Here is a 21,165-nt window from a genome sequence, read left to right as displayed (position 1 = left end):
ACTTTTTTTTTATATATAGGCATTCATATTTGACTTTAACTGCTTTATGTGTGTCCCTCTCAAGGGCTAGTTCCTCTATGTTTTAGAAGGGGTTGTTGCTAGACTATCCACTGCATTTAGATTGCGCTCTACCTCTTACCTTATATATTTAGGAATGACATAGATGACTTTACGTCTCTACAACCCTTAGAGAGTATTGTATTATTTGTTTCAGGTAGATAGATAATAATCCGTATGTATCTAGCTAAAAACACCCACATCACAGACTACACTGAAAGTTAAATCATACCTTTTGTGGATAAAAATAATTTTTTATGTTTGCCATATATATACTTTTTATTTTGTGCTTTAACGATTTTATATTATATTCAAAAAAAGTAATATTTTATGTTTGATCAGCCCTTCAAGCTCATTCAATTTATATATGATCCTAGGCTCTCATTCCAAGTGTGCCATACCTCTGTCTCTCTCCACATTTTTTTGAAAATATATTTTGGTATTCAGGCACTGCCATTTAGGGATACATAGGCCTACCCTACGGGGACACCCGTCTGAGAGCTCTAGCTCTTTTCCCTCACCTCTATTCGTAGGAGTTTTTCCAAACTTGATTAAATATATATATATATATATATATATTTATATATATATATATATATATATATATATATATATATATATATATATATATATATATATATATATATATATATATATATTACTAATTTTACTATATCCTTACTTGGTTAAATATATTTATAGTTCCAAATGACCAGCACTGTCTGCACTCTCTGTCTATAGTAAATAATTCAATTATTTCATACTCTGACTTTTTGGGTATAAACCTATAAATTATGTGGGGAAGAGGCTAATACCCCACAAGATCCCAAAATGAAATAATTAAATTAATTATTTATTCAGACCGGGGTGCTGAAATGTTGCACTTTCACCTTCTCTGAAAGTGATATAAACATTTTTGACTCCGAAGGGTGAGAATATACAGTAATGAGGCTTGCTATTATTATCCAGATTTAAATATTTAAATATATAATTATGTTGGTTCCCCTAATACTATCAATAACATTTGACACTTCATTGCTATGTCAACACATATAGACACAGTATTCAACAGGTGTGCATATGTTACTATTGATACTGCATTTGTGTCACTTCCTGGGGGTGGGTTATATGCTATTTAAGCTCACTGTTTTGTTCACTTTGTTTGGTCTGAGGAAGGGGACAGTTTGATCCCCGAAAATCACTGTTCACCATAACATATTATATTTTGAAAGTACAGTGAGTGCAGATCTGCAGCTTTTGTATTATATATATATATATATATATATATATATATATATATATATATATATATATATATATATATATATATATAAATAAATAATAGGGGTGCTGTTCAAATAAGGATGGTCCGGCCACAGAGTTTGCCATGGGGCCCAGTGAGTTCTAATTGCACCTCTGAGACTATGCATCAGTGTTCTCTGACACTACACTCATTCACCACACATAGAACAGTGTTTTATCAGTTGTCCCAGGGAAAAGATGCCACTTGTGAGTGGACATATCACAATGCCAACTTTTTAAGTAAGTGTTGGGTGGTTTTAATTTACAAGAAGAGAACACGATATCGATAAAATTCATCTCATAGGTGTTTCTATAAGGCACATCTTCTTAAAAGGTAATCTATTTAGACTGGGTCTTTGTTTATGTGTGTAGAAGAACTGCCCCAGTTGATGCAATCAGAGCTAAGATTAAAATAACCCATCTCTAACTGACTCGACTGCCTCTTTATGTTTGAGTTTGTATGAATCCAATACAGAAAACTGGAACTAGCCTGAGAATACACAAGGGAACTTGGTGAATATGGTATGTTCCTGTCTAAAATGCTGGATTTGGAAAAACATATGTGAGTGGAGAGGTGAGTGGAGAGATGTTAGTAAATATTTATGGGAATTTGTGTGAGAATTGTTACCATATTCTAAAGGTTTCTGAAATAAAATAGTAATTATGTACCTGATTTGGGACAGCTGAAAGGGGAAGCCTACAAAGTATACACAAATGTGGCAAATCTTTTAACTAAAGTTCAAGATGCACCCATAATTTATTACCTGTCAGGTTTCAATGGCACCATTCTATGATACAATGGATAAAAACCCCATGACTAAATAATTTAAGGATCTCTCAACTCTCAGCTAATAAAGCAAGGCTAAGCAATGTACTGGCCACTCAGTAGGGGGGCTTTTTTCCATATTAACCATCTACAAGAGCTTGGCTTTATTAGTATAGGTATTTGGGATCGGCATTGGGATTGTTTAAATTATATAAAGAACTTTTGGTAGGAGAATCATCTTAACAGCTGGATTCTACCTTGACATCTATGTGGAGACAAGTTACACCATTTCCTTCATAAGTGCTCCGTAATTTGCATTAAAAAGAATGTTTATCTGGCCAAAGTTTATCTCAAGGTATATAAGCTTATTTTGCACAATTCTAAAAGGGTGTTGGTCAGCAAATAAAGAGAAAATTTGTAAAAGAAACAAGATAAAAGAGGGTGCTCTAATAGTGAAGTATGTCACAGCAGACACAAAATAGAAGCAAAGACTATACAAAATATTCACAAATATGATGCACTCAACAGTGCAAATGGGGCAATCAGAACTCTCAGAGCCGTCCAGCTGACTCACAATCTGGATACAGCATACACAGCAGGAGCCGCCGTCCAGAGTCAAAATAGCACTGCTGAGGTTTCTGTAGCTGGGATAGATGATCAGAAAGAGGAGCAAACCGTCCACCCACAGGGTATAACCAAACACTCTCGATTAAAAGTTAAAATGCAGTTTATTCACAACGCGTTTCTCAATACATGACTGTTTCATCAGCTGATAACAAACAAGTATACAACATGAGTTTACATACTTGACATCCACGGCGTGTTCACCAAGCGACTGCGTATGTTCAGAAGGTGTGTCTAAAATTCATACTATGATTGGATAAAAACACCAATCCATAGAGGGTAAGTCATTGGACAGCAGGTAAGATTGAACTGAATATTCACTAATGGAGGTGATTTATTCTAAGTAGCCATGTGCATCTCATGATATACAGTACATAGCATCACAGTAATAATTTACAAGGCTAATACGAATTACACAAAATTGTCATATCGGCTACATATGATCAGAGATTTTACCCTCTTAAAAGTAAATAAAATCTTAGTTATATAAAGATTGCTAGATGAACCGGTCGTGGATATCACTTCATCTAGACAAAAATATATCTAACATTATTAATACTAGATAAAAAATTTTTAAAAATTTATTTACAAAAATGCAAAAAATGGACACCATAATATTACATGATACAGATATACCATATAGTACATATTGGCAATGGTATAGACATTGAGCAGGAATACAAAAACTAAACTAAAATGAGCAAGTTCCCACAAACTATCCAATCAGTAAATTAATCATTGAATGCCGCCATATCTATATTCTCATACAAACCATAAGGTGACAAGGTCTGTAGCTTCCAAATCCAATAAGTTTTTCTCTGCCTGAGTCTCATATATCTATTTACACCCCAAGATTTGGGAATTACTTTGATGGGTATAATCTTGAGAGTATCAGTATTGGAAGTATGATTACCTAATACATGTCTAGAAACACTCACCTAGATTACGAGTTTTGCGTTAGAGGCTGTGCAGTGCTAACAAGCAGTTTTCCCTCACAGCTCACTTACCTGCAACGCTGGTATTACGGGTTTTCAGAAACCCGTCGTTAAAAGACAAGAAGTGAGCATTGAGCAAAATTTTGCTCATTACCGCACTCCAATACCACCGCTGCTTAAGTCAGCAGTAAGCTGGTCGTACGTGCTCGTGCATGATTTCCCCATAAGAATCAACGAGGAGAGCCGGCTGAAAAAAAGTCTAACACCTGCAAAAATGCAGCATAAAACTTCTTAACGCAGTGCCATTGATTCCTATGGGGAAATAAAAGTTATGTCTACACCTAACACCCTAACATGAACCCCGAGTCTAAACACCCCTAATCTTACACTTATTAACCCTAATCTGCCGCCCCCAACATCGCCGACACCTACATTATAATTATTAACCCCTAATCTGCCGTTCTGGACACCGCCACCACCTACATTATATGTATTAACCCCTAATCTGCTGCCCCAACATCACCGACACCTACATACTATTTATTAACCCCTAATCTGCCGCCCCCAATGTCGCTGCAACCTACCTACATTTATTAACCCATAATCTGCCGCCCCCAATGTCGCTGCCACTATAATAAAATTATTAACCCCTAAACCTAAGTCTAACCCTAACCCCCCCTAACTTAAATATAATTTAAATAAATCTAAATAAATTTACTATATTTAACTAAATTATTCCTATTTAAACCTAAATACTTACCTATAAAATAAACCCTAAGCTAGCTACAATATAACTAATAGTTACATTGTAGCCATTTTAGGATTTATATTTATTTTACAGGCAACTTTGTATTTATTTTAACTAGGTATAATAGTTATTAAATAGTTATTAACTATTTAATAGCTACCTAGTTAAAATAAGTATAAATTTACCTGTAAAATAAAACCTAACCTAAGTTACAATAACACCTAACACTACACAATAATTAAATAAATTAACTAAATTAAATATAATCACCTAAATTAAATTAAATTAAATTAGCTAAAGTACAAAAAAAACAAACACTAAATTACAGAAAATAATAAACAAATGACAGATATTTAAACTAATTACACCTTATTTAATAGCCCTATTAAAATAAAAAAGCCCCCGCAAAATAAAAAAACCCTAGCCTAAACTAAACTACCAATAGCCCTTAAAAGGGCGTTTTGCGGGGCATTGCCCCAAAGTAATCAGCTCTTTTCCCTGAAAAAAAAATAAAAACAACCCCCCCAACAGTAAAACCCACCACCCACACAACCACCCCCCCAAATAAAATACTATCTAAAAAAAAACTAAGCTCCCCATTGCCCTGATAAGGGCATTTGGATGGGCATTGCCCTTAAAAGGGCAGTTAGCTCTATTGCAGCCCAAAGTCCCTAACCTAAAAATAAAACCCACCCAATACACCCTTAAAAAACCTAACACTAACCCCCTGAAGATCGACTTACCAGGAGAAGTCTTCATCCAAGCCGGGCCGAAGTCCTCAGTGAAGCCGGGAGAAGTCTTCATCCAAGCCGGGCGAAGTGGTCCTCCAGATGGGCAGAAGTCTTCATCCAGACGGCATCTTCTATCTTCATCCATCCGACGTGGAGCGGGTTCATCTTCAAGACATCCGATGCAGAGCATCCTCTTCTTACTGAATGAAGGTACCTTTAAGTGACGTCATCCAAGATGACGTCCCTTAGATTCCGATTGCCTAATAGAATTCTATCAGCCAATCGGAAATAAGGTAGAAGAAATCCTATTGGCTGATGCAATCAGCCAATAGGATTGAAGTTCAATCCTATTGGCTGATCCAATCAGCCAATAGGATTGAGTTCACATTCTATTGGCTGTTCCAATCAGCCAATAGAATGCGAGCTCAATCCTATTGGCTGATTGGATTTTTCTACCTTAATTCCAATTGGCTGATAGAATTCTATCAGCCATTCGGAATCTAAGGGACGCCATCTTGGATGACATCACTTAAAGGAACTGTCATTTAGTAAGAAGATGTTGATTGAAGAGGATGCTCTGCGCCGGATGTCTTGAAGATGGACCCGCTCCGCGCCGGATGGATGAAGATAGAAGATGCCATCTGGATGAAGACCTCTGCCCGTCTGGAGGACCACTTCGCCCGGCTTGGATGAAGACTTCTCCCAGCTTCGTTGAGGACTTCGGCCTGGCTTAGATGAAGACTTATCCTGTTAAGTCGATCTTCAGGGGGTTAGTGTTAGGTTTTTTTAAGGGTATATTGGGTGGGTTTTATTTTTAGGTTAGGGCTTTGGGCCGCAAAAAAGCTAACTGCCCTTTTAAGGGCAATGCCGATCCATGGGGCAATGCCGATCCAATGGGGAGCTTAGGCTTTTTTAGTTAGTATTTTATTTGGGGGGTTGGTTGTGTGGGTGGTGGGTTTTACTATTGGGGGGGGTGTTTGTATTTTTTTTCAGGTAAAAGAGCTGATTACTTTTGGGCAATGCCCCACAAAAGACCCTTTTAAGGGCTATTGGTAGTTTAGTTTAGGCTAGGGTTTTTTTTTATTTTAGGGTGGCTTTTTTATTTTGATAGGGCTATTAGATTAGGTGTAATTAGTTTAAATATCTTGCAATTTGTTTATAATTTTCTGTAATTTAATGTTTGCTTTCTTTTACCTAATTTAATTTAATTTATTGTATTTAATTTAGTTAATTTATTTAATTATAGCGTAGTGTTAGGTGTTAGTGTAACTTAATTTAGGTTTTATTTTACTGGTACTTTTGTATTTATTTTAGCGAGGTAGTTAGTAAATAGTTAATAACTATTTAGTAACTATTCTGCCTAGTTAAAATAAATACAAACTTGCCTGTAAAATAAAAATAAACCCTAAGCTAGATACAATGTAACTATTAGTTATATTGTAGCTAGCTTAGGGTTTATTTTATAAGTAAGTATTTAGTTTTAAATAGGAATAATTTAGTTAATGAAAGGATTTTAAATAAAAATAAACCCTAAGCTAGATACAATGTAACTATTAGTTATATTGTAGCTAGCTTAGGGTTTATTTTATAGGTAAGTATTTAGTTTTAAATAGGAATAATTTAGTTAATGAAAGGATTTTTATTTATACTTTTTTAAATTATATTTGTTAGGGGGTGTTAGGGTTAGACTTAGAATTAGGGGTTAATAACTTTAATATAGTGGCGGCGACGTTGGGGGTGGCAGATTAGGGGTTAATAAATGTAGGTATGTGGCATTGATGTTAGGAACGGCAGATTAGGGGTTAATAATATTTAACTAATGTTTGCGAGGCGGGAGAGCGGCGGTTTAGGGGTTGATATGTTTATTATAGTAGTGGCAACGTTGGGGGCGGCAGATTAGGGGTTAATAAGTGTAGGTAGGTGGCGGCGACATTGGGGACGGCAGATTAGGGGTTAATAAATATAATGTAGGTGTCAGCGATGTTGGGGGCAGCAGATTAGGGGTCCATAAATATAATGTAGGTGGCGGCGGTGTCCAGAGCAGCAGATTAGGGGTTAATAATTTTATTTTAGTGTTTGCGATGCGGGAGGGCCTCAGTTTAGGGGTTAATAGGTAGTTTATGGGTGTTAGTGTACTTTTTAGCACTTTAGTTATGAGTTTTATGCTATGTCCTTGTACCATAAAACTCTTAACTGTTGACTTTTAAATGCGGTAGCACTCTTGACTGGAGAGGGTGTACCGCTCACTTTTTGACCTCCCAGGACAGACTCGTAATTCCGGCGCTATGGAAGTCCCATAGAAAAAAGACTTTATGAAGTTTACGTAAGTCGTTTTGCGGTAAGGCCAAAAATGTGTGCGGTGACCCTAAACCTTCAAGACTTGTAATACCAGCGGGCATAAAAAAGCAGCGTTAAGACCTCTTAACGCTGCTTTTTTACCCTAACGCACAACTTGTAATCTAGCCGTTTAAGGGGGCATTTTTCACATTTCTATGATGTTCACCCCATCTTTTTTTGATGTGTCTAGAGGTTCTACCTGTATACTGAAGTCCACAAATACATTCTAAAATATATACAACAAATGAGGAATCACAAGTGATTTTAGAGTGGATACAAAAGTTTTCTTTAGTGATATTGGATTTAAAACTATCAGTGCCTGGTGTGATGTACTTGCATAGACCACAGAGTTTCTTCCCACATTTGTAAATACCTTTCTTATTAAGGAAATTATTTTCAATAGATTTCAAACTGGAGTACCTATAAGATTTTTTAATTTCTATTTTGCTAGGCGCTAGCTTGTTCTTAAGAGTAGTCCTAAAAGTAAAAAGAGGATATTTTCCCAAAATTTCTTTAAGTGTCGGATCCTTTAACAGAATGAACTAATGTTTACGAAATGCCGCTTTGATACATCTATGGTTGCTTTTGAACTGGGTGATAAATCTTAAAACATATTCCCTATTGTTTTGTCTATTCTTCACTTGTTTATTGTCATTTCCCAATAAATCCTCTCTGTTCCTAGATTTTGCTTGTGACAACCCCCTATTAATCAGGTCTAGAGGGTGTCCTTTATCGATAAATCTCTCCTTTATTATTAGAGACTGATCTTCAGATGTATGAATATCACTACTATTATGTCTCAATCTGCAAAACTGATTGTATAGCACATTCCGAATCCAAGGAGCATGTTGATTGCTTTTGTAATTTAAATAACTGTTGGAATCGACTTCCTTAAAAAAAGTTTTAGTGACCACACTCCCCTCCATATTCCAAGCGAGGTGAAAATCTAAAAAATCAATATTTGAAGGGTCTACAGGGAGTGCAGAATTATTAGGCAAGTTGTATTTTTGAGGATTAATTTTATTATTGAACAACAACCATGTTCTCAATGAACCCAAAAAACTCATTAATATCAAAGCTGAATAGTTTTGGAAGTAGCTTTTAGTTTGTTTTTAGTTATAGCTATTTTAGGGGGATATCTGTGTGTGCAGGTGACTATTACTGTGCATAATTATTAGGCAACTTAACAAAAAACAAATATATACCCATTTCAATTATTTATTTTTACCAGTGAAACCAATATAACATCTCAACATTCACAAATATACATTTCTGACATTCAAAAACAAAACAAAAACAAATCAGTGACCAATATAGCCACCTTTCTTTGCAAGGACACTCAAAAGCCTGCCATCCATGGATTCTGTCAGTGTTTTGATCTGTTCACCATCAACATTGCGTGCAGCAGCAACCACAGCCTCCCAGACACTGTTCAGAGAGGTGTACTGTTTTCCCTCCTTGTAAATCTCACATTTGATGATGGACCACAGGTTCTCAATGGGGTTCAGATCAGGTGAACAAGGAGGCCATGTCATTAGATTTTCTTCTTTTATACCCTTTCTTGCCAGCCACGCTGTGGAGTACTTGGACGCGTGTGATGGAGCATTGTCCTGCATGAAAATCATGTTTTTCTTGAAGGATGCAGACTTCTTCCTGTACCACTGCTTGAAGAAGGTGTCTTCCAAAAACTGGCAGTAGGACTGGGAGTTGAGCTTGACTCCATCCTCAACCCGAAAAGGCCCCACAAGCTCATCTTTGATGATACCAGCCCAAACCAGTACTCCACCTCCACCTTGCTGGCGTCTGAGTCGGACTGGAGCTCTCTGCCCTTTACCAATCCAGCCACGGGCCCATCCATCTGGCCCATCAAGACTCACTCTCATTTCATCAGTCCATAAAACCTTAGAAAAATCAGTCTTGAGATATTTCTTGGCCCAGTCTTGACATTTCAGCTTGTGTGTCTTGTTCAGTGGTGGTCGTCTTTCAGCCTTTCTTACCTTGGCCATGTCTCTGAGTATTGCACACCTTGTGCTTTTGGGCACTCCAGTGATGTTGCAGCTCTGAAATATGGCCAAACTGGTGGCAAGTGGCATCTTGGCAGCTGCACGCTTGACTTTTCTCAGTTCATGGGCAGTTATTTTGCGCCTTGGTTTTTCCACATGCTTCTTGCGACCCTGTTGACTATTTTGAATGAAACGCTTGATTGTTCGATGATCACGCTTCAGAAGCTTTGCAATTTTAAGAGTGCTGCATCCCTCTGCAAGATATCTCACTATTTTTGACTTTTCTGAGCCTGTCAAGTCCTTCTTTTGACCCATTTTGCCAAAGGAAAGGAAGTTGCCTAATAATTATGCACACCTGATATAGGGTGTTGATGTCATTAGACCACACCCCTTCTCATTACAGAGATGCATATCACCTAATATGCTTAATTGGTAGTAGGCTTTCGAGCCTATACAGCTTGGAGTAAGATAACATGCATAAAGAGGATGATGTGGTCAAAATACTCATTTGCCTAATAATTCTGCACTCCCTGTATTTTAGATGAAAAGGATATACCCAAATTATTGGAGTTAAGATGATCTACAAAACATTTGGCTTCTACAGAAGATCCATACCATATAAAAATAAGGTTGTCTGTATACGGACCATAGAACACCAACTTTGTCCCAAAGTCAGAGGAATAGATGTACTGATCTTCAAACCATCCCATAAAAAGTTTGGCAAAACTTGGGGCAAACTTGGTGCCCATTGCAAAAATAATTGTTCCTGATAAACAAAATAATTATGCTCTAGAACAAAATGAATTGCTTTCAATAAAAAATCTACTTGATTAGCTGGTAAAAAGAAATATTGCTCTAAATAATGCTTAACAGCTTTCAATCCCAAATCATGGGTGATATTCAAATATAAGGCTGCAACATCACAGGATAACCATAGGAGGTGACTATTATCCTTTTTGATCTGATCAAGTTTACAAATTAGATCAGCAATGTCTTTAATATAAGATGCAAGGGTAATGACAATTTTCTTCAAAAATTGATCCACATACTGTGATAAATTGCAAGTTAGATTATCTATGCCAGAAATGATAGGCCTACCTGGGAGATTTATGTTTTTTTGGTAAATGATAGTAATAAGTAATACTAGGTAGACAAGGAATAAGGAAATCCTTCTCCTTTTTTGTCGGAATACCCCCCAGATAGGCCTAATCAATAACTTTGAATAATTTTTTTATTTAATCCTTAGTTGGATCAAAATTCAATCTTTTATAGTATTCAATATCAAAGAGCATTCTATTGGCCTCTTTAAGGTAATCTCTCTTGTCTTGCAAGGCAACCCCCCCTTTTTTCCGCCTTTCTAATAACTAACGGCTAGATTTCGAGTTCTGCGGCCAAAGGGGTGCGTTAGCTACGCGTGCTTTTTTTTCCCCGCACCTTTTAAATACCGCTGGTATTTAGAGTTCACAGAATGGCTGCGTTAGGCTCCAAAAAGGGAGCGTAGAGCCTAATTTACAGCCACTGCAACTCTAAATACCAGCGGTGCTTACGGACGCGGCCAGCTTGAAAAACGTGCTTGCGCACGATTCCCCCATAGGAAACAATGGGGCCGTTTGAGCTGAAAAAAAACTAACACCTGCAAAAAAGCAGCGTTCAGCTCCTAACGCAGCCCCATTGTTTCCTATGGGGAAACAGTTTCTAAGTCTGCACCTAACACCCTAACATGAACACCAAGTCTAAACACCCTTAACCTTACACTTATTAACCTCTAATCTGCCGCCCCAGCTATCGCTGACACCTGCATTATACTATTAACCCCTAATCTGCCGCTCCGGACACCGCCGCAACCTACATTATACCTATGTACCCCTAATCTGCTGCCCCCAACATCACCGACCCCTATATTATATTTATTAACCCCTAATCTGCTGCCCCCAACGTCGCAGCCACCTAAAAGTAAAAAGAGGATATTTTCCCAAAATTTCTTTAAGTGTCGGATCCTTTAACAGAATGAACTAATGTTTACGAAATGCCGCTTTGATACACCTATGGTTGCTTTTGAACTGGGTGATAAATCTTAAAACATATTCCCTATTGTTTTGTCTATTCTTCACTTGTTTATTGTCATTTCCCAATAAATCCTCTCTGTTCCTAGATTTTGCTTGTGACAACCCCCTATTAATCAGGTCTAGAGGGTATCCTTTATCGATAAATCTCTCCTTTATTATTAGAGACTGATCTTCAAATGTATGAATATCACTACTATTATGTCTCAATCTGCAAAACTGATTGTATAACACATTCCGAATCCAAGGAGCATGTTGATTGCTTTTGTAATTTAAATAACTGTTGGAATCGACTTCCTTAAAAAAGTTTTAGTGACCACACTCCCCTCCATATTCCAAGCGAGGTGAAAATCTAAAAAATCAATATTTGATGGGTCTACAGGGAGTGCAGAATTATTAGGCAAGTTGTATTTTTGAGGATTAATTTTATTATTGAACAACAACCATGTTCTCAATGAACCCAAAAAACTCATTAATATCAAAGCTGAATAGTTTTGGAAGTAGTTTTTAGTTTGTTTTTAGTTATAGCTATTTTAGGGGGATATCTGTGTGTGCAGGTGACTATTACTGTGCATAATTATTAGGCAACTTAACAAAAAACAAATATATACCCATTTCAATTATTTATTTTTACCAGTGAAACCAATATAACATCTCAACATTCACAAATATACATTTCTGACATTCAAAAACAAAACAAAAACAAATCAGTGACCAATATAGCCACCTTTCTTTGCAAGGACACTCAAAAGCCTGCCATCCATGGATTCTGTCAGTGTTTTGATCTGTTCACCATCAACATTGCGTGCAGCAGCAACCACAGCCTCCCAGACACTGTTCAGAGAGGTGTACTGTTTTCCCTCCTTGTAAATCTCACATTTGATGATGGACCACAGGTTCTCAATGGGGTTCAGATCAGGTGAACAAGGAGGCCATGTCATTAGATTTTCTTCTTTTATACCCTTTCTTGCCAGCCACGCTGTGGAGTACTTGGACGCGTGTGATGGAGCATTGTCCTGCATGAAAATCATGTTTTTCTTGAAGGATGCAGACTTCTTCCTGTACCACTGCTTGAAGAAGGTGTCTTCCAAAAACTGGCAGTAGGACTGGGAGTTGAGCTTGACTCCATCCTCAACCCGAAAAGGCCCCACAAGCTCATCTTTGATGATACCAGCCCAAACCAGTACTCCACCTCCACCTTGCTGGCGTCTGAGTCAGACTGGAGCTCTCTGCCCTTTACCAATCCAGCCACGGGCCCATCCATCTGGCCCATCAAGACTCACTCTCATTTCATCAGTCCATAAAACCTTAGAAAAATCAGTCTTGAGATATTTCTTGGCCCAGTCTTGACATTTCAGCTTGTGTGTCTTGTTCAGTGGTGGTCGTCTTTCAGCCTTTCTTACCTTGGCCATGTCTCTGAGTATTGCACACCTTGTGCTTTTGGGCACTCCAGTGATGTTGCAGCTCTGAAATATGGCCAAACTGGTGGCAAGTGGCATCTTGGCAGCTGCACGCTTGACTTTTCTCAGTTCATGGGCAGTTATTTTGCGCCTTGGTTTTTCCACACGCTTCTTGCGACCCTGTTGACTATTTTGAATGAAACGCTTGATTGTTCGATGATCACGCTTCAGAAGCTTTGCAATTTTAAGAGTGCTGCATCCCTCTGCAAGATATCTCACTATTTTTGACTTTTCTGAGCCTGTCAAGTCCTTCTTTTGACCCATTTTGCCAAAGGAAAGGAAGTTGCCTAATAATTATGCACACCTGATATAGGGTGTTGATGTCATTAGACCACACCCCTTCTCATTACAGAGATGCATATCACCTAATATGCTTAATTGGTAGTAGGCTTTCGAGCCTATACAGCTTGGAGTAAGATAACATGCATAAAGAGGATGATGTGGTCAAAATACTCATTTGCCTAATAATTCTGCACTCCCTGTATTTTAGATGAAAAGGATATACCCAAATTATTGGAGTTAAGATGATCTACAAAACATTTGGCTTCTACAGAAGAACCATACCATATAAAAATAAGGTTGTCTGTATACGGACCATAGAACACCAACTTTGTCCCAAAGTCAGAGGAATAGATGTACTGATCTTCAAACCATCCCATAAAAAGTTTGGCAAAACTTGGGGCAAACTTGGTGCCCATTGCAAAAATAATTGTTCCTGATAAACAAAATAATTATGCTCTAGAACAAAATGAATTGCTTTCAATAAAAAATCTACTTGATTAGCTGGTAAAAAGAAATATTGCTCTAAATAATGCTTAACAGCTTTCAATCCCAAATCATGGGTGATATTCAAATATAAGGCTGCAACATCACAGGATAACCATAGGAGGTGACTATTATCCTTTTTGATCTGATCAAGTTTACAAATTAGATCAGCAATGTCTTTAATATAAGATGCAAGGGTAATGACAATTTTCTTCAAAAATTGATCCACATACTGTGATAAATTGCAAGTTAGATTATCTATGCCAGAAATGATAGGCCTACCTGGGAGATTTATGTTTTTTTGGTAAATGATAGTAATAAGTAATACTAGGTAGACAAGGAATAAGGAAATCCTTCTCCTTTTTTGTCGGAATACCCCCCAGATAGGCCTAATCAATAACTTTGAATAATTTTTTTATTTAATCCTTAGTTGGATCAAAATTCAATCTTTTATAGTATTCAATATCAAAGAGCATTCTATTGGCCTCTTTAAGGTAATCTCTCTTGTCTTGCAAGGCAACCCCCCCCTTTTTTCCGCCTTTCTAATAACTAACGGCTAGATTTCGAGTTCTGCGGCCAAAGGGGTGCGTTAGCTACGCATGCTTTTTTTTCCCCGCACCTTTTAAATACCGCTGGTATTTAGAGTTCACAGAATGGCTGTGTTAGGCTCCAAAAAGGGAGCGTAGAGCAAAATTTACCGCCACTGCAACTCTAAATACCAGCGGTGCTTACGGATGCGGCCAGCTTGAAAAACGTGCTTGTGCACGATTCCCCCATAGGAAACAATGGGGCCGTTTGAGCTGAAAAAAAAACTAACACCTGCAAAAAAGCAGCGTTCAGCTCCTAACGCAGCCCCATTGTTTCCTATGGGGAAACAGTTTCTAAGTCTGCACCTAACACCCTAACATGAACACCAAGTCTAAACACCCTTAACCTTACACTTATTAACCTCTAATCTGCCGCCCCAGCTATCGCTGACACCTGCATTATACTATTAACCCCTAATCTGCCGCTCCGGACACCGCCGCAACCTACATTATACCTATGTACCCCTAATCTGCTGCCCCCAACATCACCGACCCCTATATTATATTTATTAACCCCTAATCTGCCGCCCCCAATGCCGCAGCCACCTACCTACAATTATTAACCCCTAATCTGCCGACCGGACCTCACCGCTACTATAATAAAGTTATTAACCCCTAATCCGCCTCACTCCCGCCTCAAAAACCCTATAATAAATAGTATTAACCCCTAATCTGCGCTCCCTAACATTGCCGACACCTAACTTCAATTATTAATCCCTAATCTGCCGACCGGACCTCGCCGCTACTCTAATAAATGTATTAACCCTTAAAGCTAAGTCTAACCCTAACACTAACACCCCCCTAAGTTAAATATAATTTAAATCTAATGAAATAAATTAAATCTTATTAAATAAATTATTCCTATTTAAAGCTAAATACTTACCTGTAAAATAAACCCTAATATAGCTACAATATAACGAATATTTATATTGTAGCTATTTTAGGATTTATATTTATTTTACAGGCAACTTTGTATTTATTTTAACTAGGTACAATACCTATTAAATAGTTATTTACTATTTAATAGCTACCTAGTTAAAATAATAACAAAATGACCTGTAAAATAAATCCTAACCTAAGTTACAATTAAACCTAACACTACACTATCAATAAATACATTACATACAAATACCTACAAATAAATACAATTAAATAAACTAACTAAAGTACAAAAAATAAAAAAGAACTAAGTTACAAAAAATAAAAAAATAATTTACAAACATTATTAAAAAAATACAACAATTTTAAGCTAATTACACCTACTCTAAGCCCCCTAATAAAATAACAAAGCCCCCCAAAATAAAAAAATGCCCTACCCTATTCTAAAATAAAAATTGAAAAGCTCTTTAACCTTACCAGCCCTTAAAAGGGCTTTTTGCGGGGCATGCCCCAAAGAAAACAGCTCTTTTGCCTGTGAAAAAAAACATACAATACCCCCCCAACATTACAACCCACCACCCACATACCCCTAATCTAACCCAAACCCCCCTTAAATAAACCTAACACTAAGCCCCTGAAGATCTCCCTACCTTGTCTCCACCACGCCGGGTATCACCGATCCATCCACAAGAGGCTCCGAAGTCTTCATCCAAGCCCAAGCGGGGGCTGAAGAGGTCCATCATCCGACTGAAGTCTTGATCCAAGCAGGGATTGGATCAGCCAATCAGATTCAAGTTCAATCCGATTGGCTGATCCAATCAGCCAATCAGATTGAGCTCGCATTCTATTGGCTGTTCCGATCAGCCAATAGAATGCGAGCTCAATCTGATTGGCTGATCGAATCAGCCAATCGGATTGAACTTGCATCTGATTGGCTGATTCAATCAGCCAATCAGAATTTTCCTACCTTAATTCCGATTGGCTGATAGAATCCTATCAGCCAATCGGAATTCGAGGGACGCCATCTTGGATGACGTCCCTTAAAGGAACCGTCATTCGTCTGGAAGTCGTCGGCCAGGATGGATGTTCCGCGTCGGCGGGATGAAGATGGAGCTGGAAGAAAGAAGATTGAAGATGCCGCTTGATAGAAGACTTCAGCCGGATGATGGACCTCTTCAGCCCCCGCTTGGATCAAGACTTCAGCCGGATGATGGACCTCTTCAGCCACCGCTTGTGCTTGGATGAAGACTTCGGAGCCTCTTGTGGACGGATCGGTGATACCCGGCGGGGTGAAGACAAGGTAGGGAGATCTTCGGGGGCTTAGTGTTAGGTTTATTTAAGGGGGGGTTTGGGTTAGATTAGGGGTATGTGGGTGGTGGGTTGTAATGTTGGGGGTATTGTATGTTTTTTTTTACAGGCAAAAGAGCTGTTTTCTTTGGGGCATGCCCCGCAAAAGGCCCTTTTAAGGGCTGGTAAGGTAAAAGAGCTTTTCAATTTTTATTTTAGAATAGGGTAGGGCATTTTTTATTTTGGGAGGCTTTGTTATTTTATTAGGCGGCTTAGAGTAGGTGTAATTAGCTTAAAATTGTTGTAATTTTTTTATAATGTTTGTAAAAAAAAATTTTATTTTTTTTAACTTAGTTCTTTTTTTATTTTTTGTACTTTAGTTAGTTTATTTAATTGTATTTATTTGTAGGTATTTGTATGTAATTTATTTATTGATAGTGTAGTGTTAGGTTTAATTGTAACTTAGGTTAGGATTTATTTTACAGGTAATTTTGTAATTATTTTAACTAGGTAGCTATTAAATAGTTATTAACTATTTAATAGCTATTGTACCTGGTTAAAATAAATACAAAGTTGCCTGTAAAATAAATATAAATCCTACAATAGCTACAATATAATTATTCATTATATTGTAGCTATATTAGGGTTTATTTTACAGGTAAGTATTTAGCTTTAAATAGGATTAATTTATTTAATAAGAAATAATTTATTTCGTTAGATTTAAATTATATTTAATTTAGGGGGGTATTAGAGTTAGGGGTTAATACATTTATTAGAGTAGCGGCGAGGTCCGGTCGGCAGATTAGGGGTTAATACTTGAAGTTAGGTGTCGGCGATGTTAGGGAGGGCAGATTAGGGGTTAATACTATTTATTATAGGGTTTTTGAGGCGGGAGTGAGGCGGATTAGGGGTTAATAACTTTATTATAGTAGCGGTGAGGTCCGGTCGGCAGATTAGGGGTTAATACTTGAAGTTAGGTGTTGGCGATGTTAGAGAGGGCAGATTAGGGGTTAATACTATTTATTATAGGGTTTTTGAGGCGGGAGTGAGGCGGATTAGGGGTTAATAACTTTATTATAGTAGCGGTGTGGTCCGGTCGGCAGATTAGGGGTTAATAATTGTAGGTAAGTGGCGGCGACGTTGGGGGCGGCAGATTAGGGGTTAATAAATATAATATAGGGGTCGGTGGTGTTAGGGGCAGCAGATTAGGGGTACATAGGGATAATGTAGGTTTGCGGCGGTGTGCGGTCGGCAGATTAGGGGTTAAAAAATTTATTAGAGTGGTGGCGATGTGGGGGGGCCTCGGTTTAGGGTTACATAGGTAGTTTATGGGTGTTAGTGTACTTTAGAGCACAGTAGTTAAGAGCTTTATGAACCGGCATTAGCCCAGAAAGCTCTTAACTCCTGGCTTTTCTCTGCGGCTGGAGTTTTGTCTTTAGAGCTCTAACGCTCACTTCAGCCAAGACTCTAAATACCGGCGTTAGAAAGATCCCATTGAAAAGATAGGATACGCAAATGGCGTAGGGGGATCTGCGGTATGGAAAAGTCGCGGCTGGAAAGTGAGCGTTAGACCCTTACCTACACGACTCTAAATACCAGCGGTAGCCCAAAACCAGCGTTAGGAGCCCCTAACGCTGGTTTTGACGGCTAACGCAGAACTCTAAATCTAGGCGTAAATTTTCTATTTTACTCAGGTTATTCAAGGCTCTTATTTCAAACTTATTTACTTTGAGTTTTCCTGCACCCAAAGATGGAATTTTACTAAATTTATCAAATACTAGAGTTTGGAAAAGTTGGAAATTGGGGCAATTATTCAATGGATTAAAGTTTGATTGAAGATTGAGGTCAGTGTGTATAAAACCTTCATATAAGGTATTACATAAAACATCAAGGTCCATACATGCCACCTCTTCATTATTTAACTTTGAATCCATATTGTCAGTAAGTATAGGTAACAAATTATAATTTTTATGTTTCTTATTGAAAAAAGATTTTTGCAGAGATAACTTATGGATAAATTTATTTAAATCAACAAATAGATCGAAGATATTATGATTGTTTGAGGGGCTGAAAGAAAGGCCTCTACTCAGAACTGCTATCTCTTCATTAGATAGAACACATTCCGATTAATTGTAGATTCCTTTTTTCATTCTCTCAAGTATCTTCTTTTTGGTTGTGTTACCTCTCCCTCTGCTGCCATGTTTGCGTATGTTTTTTTTCTTGTACCTAAATGTGCAGACCCCCAAATCTTTTCTTATCTTGGTCGTTCCATTTGTTTGAATCCTTTTTGATTCTTTGGGGTATAGATTTTTTGGTTCTGATTTTCCCGAAAAACCTGCATATTACTATTGGGATTAAAAGATTTTGTGTGGGAATTAGTGTTCATACTATAATTACCTCTAGTATTGTTATTGGGATTGAAATTTCCATTAGAATGGATATTTTTATTATAATTTGCTTGCATATTTCTAATTCTATTATGAAATTGCTCTCTATAATTTCTCTGTTCATATCTATTTGGTCGATTAGTGTCATGGAACCAGGGGTACCAAGGGATACCTTCTTACCTGTTCACAGGTGGATAAGGCGGAGGGCACCATTGCAGGTTTCTCCTCGACAGTGATTGCGCCTAGTGTTTCATCTACACCTATTTGTGTGCCCTCATGTGCGTGTGGGTGTGCGAACGGGTGTGCCTTTGCGTGAGTGTGCGTACGTGTGCATGGGTGCACATGTGTGCGGATGGCGTCACCGATTATTTCCATCTGCTAGGGGAATCTTTGTGACACGCCTTTCTCTGTCTTCTCATTGGGTACTAGGTATATGATGCTATAGTTGTCTTGGATATAGGGGGCGTTCCTGAGCCCTGTTAGGTATAAATTCCGGTCTGAGCCCTGGCTTGTTGCTGAGTTATTTTGCCAGTTTATGTGCTTGTATTTTCTCTATTCTTATTCCATTTCTTTGATCTTGGATTTCCTGGTTTTGACCCAAGGCCTGACTTCCACTTACGATACTTGCTGCCTGGACCGACTTATATTACCCTGACTATGCATTTTGGATCTCCCTTGTCTGTACCTTGCCTTTGGATTGTGTGCTTCTTGCTATAGGGTTCCTTTCTCGCACTCAGGGTAGTCCTGCTCCCTGACAATTAGATTTACACTGTTCAAATCTATTGGACCAATTGAATTCTCCCTGTTTAGATCCATTCCTTTTATAATGGTTATTACTAACATAATTGTTGCCATCATGTCTTGGAGTAGTTATATTTTTCTTTTTATCTTTTGACTTTTTGTATTCAACACTAACCCACTCATTATTCTTAACCTCCTTATTGTCAGGACCATTATCCTCTAGAACTAATTCCTGGGGCTCTTTGTTGTTCCTATTAAAACTATATACAATGCCCTCCTTATAGTCTTGTTCATCTCTCAACATTTTTTTATTTTTAGTTACAACTAGCTTTTTCTTATAATTATCAGTTTTCTGCAGGACCTCCATGTTTAATGACCAAATTTGCTTAGTATGTTCTTGCAAGACAAGAGAGATTACCTTAAAGAGGCAAATGGAATACTGTTTGATATTGAATACTATAAAAGATTGAATTTTGATCCAACTAAGGATTATATCAAAAATTTGTTGATGAGGCCTACCTAGGGGGGATTCTGACAAAAAAGGAAAAGGATTTCCTTATTCCTTGTCTACCTAGTATTGCTTATTACTATCATTTACCAAAGATACATAAATTTCTGTTGGACCCCCCTAGGTAGGCCTAATATTTATATCACAGTATGTGGATCAATTTTTAAAGAAAATTGTCCTTACCCTTCCATCTTATATTAAAGACACTGCTGATCTAATTTGTAAACTTGATAAGATCAAAAAGGATAATAGGGACCTCCTATGGTTATCCTGTGATGTTCCAAACTTATATTAGAATATCACCCATGATTTGGGATTGAAAGCGGTTAAGCATTATTTAGAGCAAGATTTCTTTTTACTAGCTAGTCAAGTATAATTTTTTTGAAAGCAATTTATTTTGTTCTAGAACAGAATTATTTTGTTTATCAGGAACAATTATTTTTGCAAGTAAAAGGTACAGCCATTGGCACCAAGTTTGCCCCAAGTTTTGCCAATTTTTTATGGGATGGTTTGAGGATCAGTACATCTATTCCTCTGACTTTGTGTTCTATGGTCGGCATATAGACAATCTTATTTTTATATGAAATGGTTCATCTCTGGAAGCCGAATGTTTTGTAGATCATCTTAACTCCAATAATTTGGGTATATCATTTTCATCTAAAATAGACCCTTCAAATATTGAATTTTTAGATTTTCACCTCTCTTGGAATATGGAGGGGAGTGTGGTCACTAAAACATTTTTCAAGGAAGTTGATTCCAACAGTTATTTTAATTACAAAAGCAATCACCATGCTCCTTGGATTCGGAATGTGCCATACAATCAGTTTTGCAGACTGAGACATAATTGTAGTGATATTCATACTGTACATTTGAAGATCAGTATCTAATAATGAAGGAGCGACTTATCATTAAAGGATACCCTCTAGACTTGATTAATAGGGTATTCTAACAAGCAAAATCTAGGAACAGAGAGGATTTATTGGGA

This window comes from Bombina bombina, chromosome 5, assembly GCF_027579735.1.
Source record: "Bombina bombina isolate aBomBom1 chromosome 5, aBomBom1.pri, whole genome shotgun sequence".
Lineage (NCBI taxonomy): Eukaryota > Metazoa > Chordata > Amphibia > Anura > Bombinatoridae > Bombina > Bombina bombina.
This window is presented reverse-complemented; position numbering follows the sequence as displayed.